Source organism: Juglans microcarpa x Juglans regia, chromosome 6D, assembly GCF_004785595.1.
Source record: "Juglans microcarpa x Juglans regia isolate MS1-56 chromosome 6D, Jm3101_v1.0, whole genome shotgun sequence".
Lineage (NCBI taxonomy): Eukaryota > Viridiplantae > Streptophyta > Magnoliopsida > Fagales > Juglandaceae > Juglans > Juglans microcarpa x Juglans regia.
In genome coordinates this window covers 35,900,548-35,912,314 of record NC_054604.1, presented here as the reverse complement: position 1 = coordinate 35,912,314, position 11,767 = coordinate 35,900,548, and positions in this window count along the sequence as shown.

Here is an 11,767-nt window from a genome sequence, read left to right as displayed (position 1 = left end):
GTTGAAAGGGCGAGCCCGACGACTCTCAATATATGAAAAAGAATTTCTGACCTTAGTTTCTGCAGTTCAAAAATGGCGCCATTACTTTTTGGGCCAGCCATTTGTTATCAGAACGGATCACCAAAGTTTGAAGTTTTTGCTTGACCAGAGAGTTGGGACAGTTATGCAGCATAAATGGATTGCTAAACTGATGGGGTACGACTTCTTGGTAGAATATAAAAAAGGTAAGGAGAACCTGGTGGTTGATGCATTATCTAGGCAAGGGAGGGATTCCGAGGTGACTTTGGCTCTTATTTCTATCCCCAATTGGGACTAGATGACTGAAATAAAGAATTTATATGCTAGTGATGGCATAATCCGTGTTCTATGGGAGAAGCACAAACAAGGACAACTACAGGCCCTTTATATAGTGAAGAATGACATACTATTTTATAAGGATATACCTGCCATTCCCTCTTTCATACATAAGTTGCTAGATTTATTGCATGGAAGTCCGTTAGGGGGTCACTTGGGCTTTGACAAAACCCAATATCGGGTTAAAAAGGATTTTTAATGACCTGGCCAGAAAATGGATGTGAGAAATTTTTTAAAAGCATGTGACATTTACCAAACTATCGAAGTGGATAACACACTTCCCAGTGGGCTCCTACAACCTCTCCCAATTCCCTCAACACCATGGGCTGACATTACCATGAACTTCGTTGAAGGTTTGCCCAACTCAGGTGGTTTCAATGCCTTATGGGTAGTCGTAGATAGGTTCACAAAATAACTCCCATTTCATACCCATTTCACACCCATACATTGCCAAGACTATTGCCCATCTCTTCCTCAAACACATTTTTAAACTTCATGGGATGCCCAATTTTATGACCTCAGATCGAGATCCAACCTTCACTAGCAAGTTTCGGCAAGAACTACTATCCTTACAGGGGTTACATTGGCCTTCAGCACGGCTTACCATCCACAAACAGATGGACAAACCGAAGCTGTTAACAAGTGGGTGAAAAATGATCTAAGATCTTATGTCTCTGATCGACCTAAGGAGTGGTCTAAATGGGTGGCTTTGGCAGAATGGTGCTATAACTCGAGCCAACATGCTTTGAGATAAACTAAGAATGGGTGGCTTGGAGAATCACCCTTTTCCAGGCTCTGTATGGTTACACACCTCCTAGACTAACAAGTTACACGGCAGGAACAACGAGATTAGAAGAAGTGGAAACTACCTTGCGTGAAAGAGATCAACTTTGGGTCCTGTTGAAACAAAACTTACTCAAATCACAAGAGAGAATGAAACGGTACGCTGATAAGGACAAAAAGGAACAAGAATTTCAAGTTGGAGATTGGGTTTACCTAAAACTCCAACCCTACCGATAGTCATCACTTCACCACCATCAAAATTTGAAACTTTCACCACGTTTTTATGGCCTCTTTCAGGTAACATAGAAGATTGGCGAGGTGGCTTACCATATTCAACTTCCCCATTCGGCTCAACTCCATGATGTTTTCCACGTATCCCAACTGAAAAAGAAACTCGATTCCCAGGTTAGTATCATCCCCACCATCCCACCCACTGATAAAAATGACATCTTGAAACTAGAACTGGAAGAAATACTTAAAAGAAGATTGAGAAAAGTTTGAAATTTACCCGTCGTCAAGCTCCTTGTCCGCTGGAAAGGTCAATCTCACGAGGAGGCATCTTAGGAATGTTATACGCAGCTCTGCACTGATTACCTACATCTTGTGGGCAAGGTGTTTTGATGGAGAGGAGATTTGTTACACGCGGATCTAGCAGGGAGAAGAACAAGACACAGAAGTGTGAGTTACAAGAGTTTGGAGTTAGAGTGTCGGCAGAAAGCAGTATTCCAGATGCTATTTGTCTTAGTTATGAGATGGGCTTGCTTGGGCTGAAGTAAGAGCATGGACTAGATGAAGTTAACCTTGTCTGAGAAGAGAAGTAGAGATGGTGGGCTTCGAATGAACCAAGGGCCCGATCCTTATTTTACTTATTGCATTTTATTTCTTTTAAGTCTGTAACCGAACCATCTAAGAGTAATCTTTGTCTTTACACATTACTAGTATATCTTGCGTAGCAATGGCCTAAGGAAGCATCGAGAACCTGTTATTCAATTTGTTAGTCTATTTTCATCTATAGAGGAGCTCCCCTAGAAGAGAGCCTTATCTTTTCTTATGAAATACATAAAAATTTCTCAACAGATTGGTTGCATTCCATTATTCTCCTAATTTGATCTATTATGAACGTGGCTCTGATACCACTTGTATTAGATTTTCTTAAAAATTTTCTTAAAAATATTAGATCGAATTGTTACAAAAGATAACTACATACTCTTTAAAATTATGCAACATATAATAAACATTAATCCTGCAAAACATATACAAAAATAAGGAATTGACAGTATAAGGCCTACAAATTAAGCAGAAAATCAAACAAGAAACTACTTATTTATATGTATGAAAGGTGGTTGCATGTTGGATCAATGAATCGAGGTAATTGTCTTTATGTTCGTCGATTATTACAATTGCGTTGTACGTTCTGAGCTCAATTTATATACAATATTTTTCTTTCAAGCTTGCAAGAATTTGTTTGCAGATTTGTCAATATCCTCGATAGCTTGTAACCTGAGCCAAATCCAATGCCAACTAATTATTCCAAAATCTGTATTCAAACTAATTAACACCCCTTAAATTACGTACCCATTGCAGGGATTCAGTACGAGATACAACGTTTATCAGTAAACATATACAAGACTTTGTCCATAGACAATGCAAGATTATTCCTCAACAAATTGTTGCCATCGAATGGGGGTTTTATGATTTTTTTGTAGTTTTGGTTCTGTCGGCAAAAACATTGTTCTACAAACTAAAGTTTTTTCAGCTGAACTTGCAACAACGTTGGGAAAAAAAAAAAAAAAAAAAAGCCATCCATTTCCTACGTACGTTAATTGGTTCCATCGAATGGGAATTTATGATTTTTCTGCAGTTTTAGTTCTGTCGTCGAAAACATGTTTCTACAAATCTGAAGTCTTTTGATTTTTTTTCCCCACACTACAACAAATTTGAGATTTTGGGACGAAATTATTTAGGGACGAAATTTTTTTCATCCCTAAAAGTCATTTTTTGAGACGAAATTTAAATTTCTTCCCAAAAAATCGATGAATTTAGAAAATCGTTCGAACATCAAAATAACCGTTCGAACAGTATTTTCTGTGACGAATTAAATCGTCTCAAAAAAATTTTTCCGTTCGAAAGTGAAAAAATACGTTCGAACAGTAAAATTTGGCGGATAATTACTTTATTATGGCGGGGAAAGTTCAAAAACGTTCGAACGAGAATTTGTTGTGTTCGAACGGAAAATATTTGGTGGTAAATCCTGGCGGGAAGGTTTCTAAACCGTTCGAACGGAATATATTTAGTTAGAACATATTCAAGCACCACATTTATACATTCGAAGGTATAATATTAATCTCGGTACGAAACTCAAAATATAAAAAATATATATCATATATACAAATTCATTAATTAATTTTATGTAATTAATTTTAAAATATTTTAATAATTTCTTTTACGTTAAATAAGATTTTTAGTTAAATAAATATTATCAACCACATATATATTAATCAACCAAATAAAGCAAATTATCAAAATGCCATATATATTGTTCATAATTACAACAAAAGAAAATATAAATAAAAGATAAAAACTATTGTGATGCGAGGTCTCTACACACATCCTCGACTGCAGCTAATTGTGTCTCTACCTGTGTCAGTCGAGTACTAACTGTGACTTGAGTTGCATTATTGACATTATCACTGTACGTAACTTATTAACCTCTGTACGTAACCCAGAGACGGTAGCCATAATCTCTGTACGCAACTCAGACATGGCAGTATGCACTGCAGTATGCACTGCATCAATCACTGCTGATGTGTGTACGCTGATCTCAGCACGCAATATGTCAGCCATCTCCTCGCGAATATATGTGCGTGATGTCTCAGCCTGTGTAGATGTCTCACCAGCCGATACTCCAGTATCTCCCGGCTGCGCATCTCTCTAAATCTCAGCCCTGCCAGGAACAGCCCCACGAAAACGAAATCTAGAGTGTCCCGTGCTCCGTGATAGGGTGGTGCTGTTGATCGGTGCCATCGGAAATCGGGAACGCTCGGCAGGTTCGGACACAACCCCGGCATGTAGCAAAAATCGAGTGATGAGGATCCCAAACGGAAGTATATCTGTCGTAATGAACCGTGCCTCTGATCGGATTCTCTCAAATATATAACCAACGAGGTCGATCGGGATGCCACGAGCGACCCGTATCATAAATCTCGCTCGATCCATGCCGACCTCCGTCTTGTGCTGCCGTGGGTCAATATTATTGGCAATGATCAAATTCATAATCTTGAAGAATGAAGATAAATCTGCCTGCCTAATACTCTTGGAGCCATCGTACACTGGAGCATCTGGACCAACAATCAAGTCTCTGATCTCGTGATCAGCAAGTGTATCGATCTCATCTGTGTAATCTAGTCCCTCGTCCTGAGACATAGCTGCATCACCTGAAGGACCAGACTCTCTAGGCGGCAGGTTTGGATAGGCATCAAGAAGCCTAGGAATACCCAGATATACAGCGAGTTCGTCTGCTGAAAATATAACAGAAGCTCCTCGGACACAGATCCTATATGCCCCTCCATCGTCTGGGCTAGCAGCACCGAGCTCTTTATAGAACTCAGTAACGATCTCAATGAAGGAAACGAGCTCCATTACTTCTTCTCGCTGATCTAAGATTGGTGCCCAACCACGATCATTGAATACTGATGGGAGGGAATGACCCTCCCATATAAGAGCGACAAAATCAGACAGTTTTACCTGTCGCTCAAGTAAAACGGTCCGCTCTCAAACTGTTTGGATGGAAGGTTCTCCTGATCTACCACGTTTACGGCCCCGATAAGACATTATTATGATCCTGAAATTTTAAAAATAAAATATACATTCAAGATTAGTGATAAAATCTAATTACGACTAAAAGATTTACAAAATTATATACTAATAGCAATTTAATAAATTAATTGATAGAACATATAATCAATTAAACGATGAAAACAATTTAATAAGCTAATAAAATGTTAATGGAATGAATTTAATAATTAGCGTTCGAACGTCTAAATATATGGTCGAACGGACAATTAATAACGTTCGAACGTGTCGATCAAGTTCGAACGTACAGGTTTACCGTTCGAACGGACTGGTTAATACCGTTCGAACGTAAAACAGATCTAACTCGGCCATGGCTGAGTCAACTCAGTGGCCATGAAAATACTCAAAAATTAATCGATTCCGTGGTTTCTTCGACTAAAAACAAAGTACTCTTCATTTCTAAACATCCTACGATGGATTTATGATGTTCTACGGTAATTATTGATGAAAAATGCAATTTAAAAAAAAACAAATAAAACCATAAAATTATAAAATAAACGGTAAAACGAGTTTGAAAATACATACCTTTACTTGGGAGGAAAAGTGATTGACGTATGTGCTGATCACGACGGCAGACGGCGGTGAATGTAGTGCGTTCAAACGTTTTCTCGCTTTTTCAAACGGTGGGGACGGCGGCGTGAGAGAAGGAGCTGCCTGCGATAACTTATACGTGCATAACCGTTCGAACGTTAATATTTAACGTTCGAACGTTAATATAAAACCGTTCGACCGTTACTATTTCACGTTCGAACAGAAGTTTTGTAAGTTTATTAAAAAATATATTAAATGTATACTATATTTATATTCCTATAAATTGTTATAATATATATACTATTATAGTAGATTATATATACTGTAATATATATGTAATATTATAATATATATTATGATAGTAGAATACTTTAAATGAAAGCATAATAACTTATAAAATATTTTTTTATAGTATAATAGTAATATATCATAATACTTTACTATCAAAGTGTTATATATGAGATATTAATATGTATATAGTACCACATAATAGCATGTAGTGCTATATGGTATGAGTTTATACTTAACTAATATATGTCATATTATATATTCCATTATACTTTACCTACTAAAGTTATATATGACATTATACAACATATATATATAGAGTATAGCTTACTAATATACTATCATCCTATAAATTTCTCTACACTTTATTATGTGACCTTAGTATATTTGAGGCTATATATATGTGAGTATATATTACTAATACATATGATCTTAATAATATATATGATAGTATAGGTCACTACATATATGATAATATATATTACTATATACATATATATACTATATATTTAGTATAGATTACTATATATATGATAGTATATATTACATTATATATGATAGTATATATAACTAATACATATGATGTTATAGTACTTTTCATTTAATGATGAAAAAAGTTATATTTAAACATAAAGGATATGTGTTCGAACGGTACTCGTAAACCGTTCGAACACATATGTTAAAGTTTGAATGTAAAATAACATTCGAACGGACAAGGCAAATGGCGGGAAAACATCCCGCCAAAAAAGAAGACAGCTGGATTACCGTTCGAACGTAATTTGTTATAGTTCGAACGGATTGTTGCAGTGGTGGGAAAATATCCCGCCAATTAAACTATAGTATCATCTAATATGTCTATATATATTAATGTTGTTCTTTTATAATGAAAAAAAAATATAAATAAACATTTACAATACCGTTTGAACAGTTAGAAATTAAAGTTCGAACGGTTAATTTTCGAGCGGTAATAAATCAATAACGTTCGAACACATATGTTAACGTTCGAACGTGAAAATTAGGAGGGAATTTTCTCCCGCTTAATATTTTCACGTTCGAACGGTTAGTAAAGAACATGAAATGTTCTTCAAAAACACGATAGAACCTCACAATTCTGTTTCTCTCCTCCTGCTGTCGCTCCGTGTGGTCGCCCGAAGATTACCCGTTCGCATATCAGAGGTATTCTTTCTCAAACTAGCCCTTAAGCTCAAAAAAATTGTTCATCTCACTCCATTATTCTCGGATTATTACTTGTAGGATAGTTTGAGATTATTCTCGGATTATTTTCGGATTATTTCCTTTTTATCTTCAAAAATTCAGGTATTTCTTTTAAAATATAAATGTATGGTTTGAACTTTATCTTTTGCAATGTTAGAAAGTTGTATGCTTTGAGATTGTTGTTTGTGTTTGTTAGAGTTTGGGATTAATGGAGTTTTCGGCATTGTTGAAGACGACTGGAATCTGGAATGAATACGTTTGAACGGGTTTGGATTACCGTTCGAACGTATTCCTTTTGTTCGAACATAGGTTCTCATAGTTCGAACGGATAATAACATTACATCAATAACGTATACAGAATACGTTAGGTTTGGTATGGTTATAAATTATATGTACTACTAAATCACAAATAATTAGGACCAACTACCATTTAATATTGTTAATTCTAAATAAATAAAATTAATATTCAAATTAAAATACTACTAAATCTTTAAATTAAAATAGAAATAGTTAAGATTTAATAATACTTAAATACTTAAAGATAAATTAATAAGTTTAATATTCAAATTAAAATACTACTAAATCTTTAAATTAAAATAGAAATAGTTAAGATTTAATAATACTTAAATACTTAAAGATAAATTAATAAAATTAATATTCAAATTAAAATACTACTAAATCTTTAAATTAAAATAGAAATAGTTAAGATTTAATAATACTTAAATACTTAAAGATAAATTAATAAAATTAATATTCAAATTAAAATACTACTAAATCTTTAAATTAAAATAGAAATAGTTAAGATTTAATAATACTTAAATACTTAAAGATAAATTAATAAAATTAATATTCAAATTAAAATACTACTAAATCTTTAAATTAAAATATAAATAATTAAGATTTAATAATACTTAAATACTTAAATATAAATTAATAAAATTAATATTCAAATTAAAATACTACTAAATCTTTAAATTAAAATATAAATAGTTAAGATTTAATAATACCTACTAATTAAGTTTTTGTTGTATTGTTGTATAAATAATATGTTGTTATTGTTTGACATATATTAGCATATTTTGCATTGTTTGTTCATCAAAATAAACCTTAGACCCGTTCGAGAATTATCAATCCGGATGAATGCTTGATTGATAACTCTTGAATTGTCCAGAGTGGACAGTTTGGGATTGTAAGATCATTCTCGCAAACTATAGAACTATATCTGTTGTCGTCCAACATTATGATTTTGGTAGATTCATCCATTGTTCTCTGGATATGCAGTTTCGGTGATGGTGCAACGACGTGTTAATCGTCAGTGCACACAACCAAACGAGCATATTTGGAGAACTATGGGGAGATGCTGCCGAAATTTTGTTGGACGTGACAGATAATAGATCATAGGTTGGCGACTATGATCTTACAATACCGAACGGGATAGGACCAACTACCCGGTGAAAGGTGGCATACTCATTAATTGGTACATGATACATAGTTGTTTGCTGATGCATTACAATATTGTTTGTAATGAATATAGTTAGGCATGGATGAGAGTTAGCGATCGATTGGGTCAGAATTACAATGTATATGCTGAAGGTGTTAAAAAATTCTTGGAGTTTGCATTGGGTACATGTGATAGTGATGGGCGTATCAGATGCCTATGCAGAGAATGCAGGAATTTGCGTTCTCATAAGATAGACTTGGTGAGAGAGCATCTGTTTCTCAAAGGTATTGATAAGGGTTATACTGATTGGGTCTTACACGGTGAACCATATTCAACTTCATTTGAAGCTCCACATGAAGAAGAAGAGATCGATGAAGATGTACAACCAGAGATTGTTGGAGATGATTACGATGAGGATATGGAGGAAATGTTAGGTGACATCGGTGCGGGAATGTTTATGAATGAAGGTGACACAGACACATCAAGCTCAAATGATGGGGGCCATAACACTTTTGCACGCTTGTGGAATGATTCACAGCGTGAGCTATATCCAGGATGCAGAAGACATAGTAAGTTGTCGTTTACCGTAAGATTGCTTCACATAAAATCAATGTGTCGATTATCTATTAAGGCAGTCAATATGTTACTTGAGCTGTTTAAAGAGGCACTGCCGACAGACAATACTTTACCTCGTAACTTCTATGAAGCAAAAAAGTTGAAACGAGGACTCAGATTTGATTACAACGTAATACATGCATGTAAGAATGACTGCATATTATTTTGGCGAGAGAATGAGCAGTTGAACGAGTGTCCTATATGCCACGAGTCAAGATGGACATCGGACAAGGCAAATGTTCCGTAAAAGGTCATACGCCACTTTCCATTGATACCTAGATTACAACGATTATTTATGTCACGCGCAACGGCTGTAGATATGACATGGCACTCATCAGACTGGAGTCCGTGATGATGAATATTTTTTGAGTGTTAATACATCAAAAAATAGTATGAAGATGATCCTTTTATTTTGGCTTCTCAAGCATCTCAAGTATTCTATTTAGATGACCCGAAGTTAGGAAATCAATGGCGAGTAGTTCAAAAATATTCTCCAAGAAATATATATGATGTTATCCCTCAGGCGGAAGGACAAGATGAAGAAGAAGATGACTCTTCTACTCAAGAAGCATACCAAGAGAGTCAACCCGCCTTAAATTTGTTTGTGGATTTGAGCCAGTATGAGATGATTCCATTAAATAGAGAAGATATTGAGGCTGAAATTGTTGATGCGACAGTTGAGGAAAATGTTGAATCATCTGAAGTATCTACAGATGATGAGAGCGAATTGTCAAATGAAACTGATACAGATTCTGATTGACCAATTATGTGTTAACATTACACTTGATGACAAATATTTTACTTATTGAATGTATCAGTAGTTTGAAATTATGCCGCCAAAGAGGAAGGAAGTTCGCAACCCATCTCCACCTGTTCCTAGCTCTCCTTCATTGTCACCATTAGAGATTGATTTTACAGAACAAGGTAAAAATCTAATACTCATAAAAGTTATTAATTAAGGTCCTATAATAGAGATATAAATGAAATTGATTACAATGTTATATTTTATAGAATCTACAGTACAATCTCGTCAAGGTCGAGGCACCACTAGAGGGGTGACGTTGGAAAAATATCGGAAGGTGGGTAAGATCAAGGTTAACATTCCTGACGAACATACTGGGGGCGAAGGACAACCAGCAGCTTGGCTTGCATCACATGTGGGTGCTCTTACACGAACTTACGCACCTTTGGCAACGACTTCATGGAAGAAAGTCCCCAAGATGTTAAAGAGCTTATCAAGAAGCGTTATTTGGTAATGTTTAAAACATTGATTTAGTAGAATAAATTTCTATATTTTACTTAAATTTAGAATATTATAAATGATAATGTGTTTGTGACTATTTTTTTAAGGATGATTTCGAATTAAATTTTGGTCGGAGAGAGGAGCGTAAGACTGTGGAAGAGCTTATGGGTAATGCATTCCGTAAATATAAGGCGAGGTGTCATGAGTATTATAATAAGTTTGAGAAGAAGGAAGATGCACGCCAACATCCTTTCCAGGATGTCCGACCTTCTGAGTGGGAAAAACTTTGTGACATGTTTGAGGATCCATCATATCAGGTATAATGAAATTTAATTATTTTACTTGTCCTATCTGGCATTTCGCTTCATCATATTTTCAATTTCTTTGCAGGAGCGAAGTTCTATAAACAAAACAAATAGATCAAAATTGAAGATTAATCATCATGCAGGCTCAAGATCTTTCCATCGCCTTTCTAAGAAATTGGTATTGCTATTTTTTTTATTGGATATAGTTAATTATTTGGATGAATCATAATGACTTTATATCTTAACACATTTATTGTAGCAAGATTCAGATACTAATTATGATCTGACAAAATTATATGCTGCATCGCACACTGATCGTAATGGAGAGTGGACTCATCCTGATGCCCATGAAAATTATGTAAGTTTTATAACCTGTTTTAATTAAATATATTAGAATATTTATGACGATATTAATTCTTTATCTTATATATGGCTAGGATAAAATGATTGCCCTACGTGCTGAATCTGCGTCAGATCAAAATTCCTCAACAAGTGATATTGAGATTTTTACACAAGTCCTGGGTCAACGTTCAGGATATTTGAGGGGTTTGGGTCGTTGTGTAAAGCCTGGTCCCTCTTCCTCTTCTTCTGGGAATGCATCTATGACTTCTATAGCGCTAGAGAATGCGAATTCCAGAATCGAAGAATTGACTACAAGACAGCATGAGTTAGAGGCTCAATTGGCAAAACAAGCAGATATGGAGATGTGCCTCAAACAACATGAAGAACAACAAGAAGAGTTCAGAAGACAGATGCAACTCCAAATGCAGCAGCTTATGCAACAGTACAGGCCTCTAAGCAACTGATGGATTTTTGGATTATCTATTTATGTACGAACAATGCCCGTCTCGACTGTTATTTATTTAATTTGCGCTTATTTTAACACTTTTGTAAGTGTTAAACAGTTTCTAATGTATTTTTTCAAATAGTATGAATGTCTATTTAGTTTTCTATTATTGATTTAAATTAAAGAGATATCGTTCGAACGAACGTAAAACGTTCGAACTCTATGTAACGACAATAGCGTTCGAACGTAAACGTAATGTTCGAACGAAATTTATGTTCGTAGAGTTCGAACGATCACACAACGTTCGAACGTAAATAATTTCAGTCGTGTTCGAACATAGCCTATACCGTTCG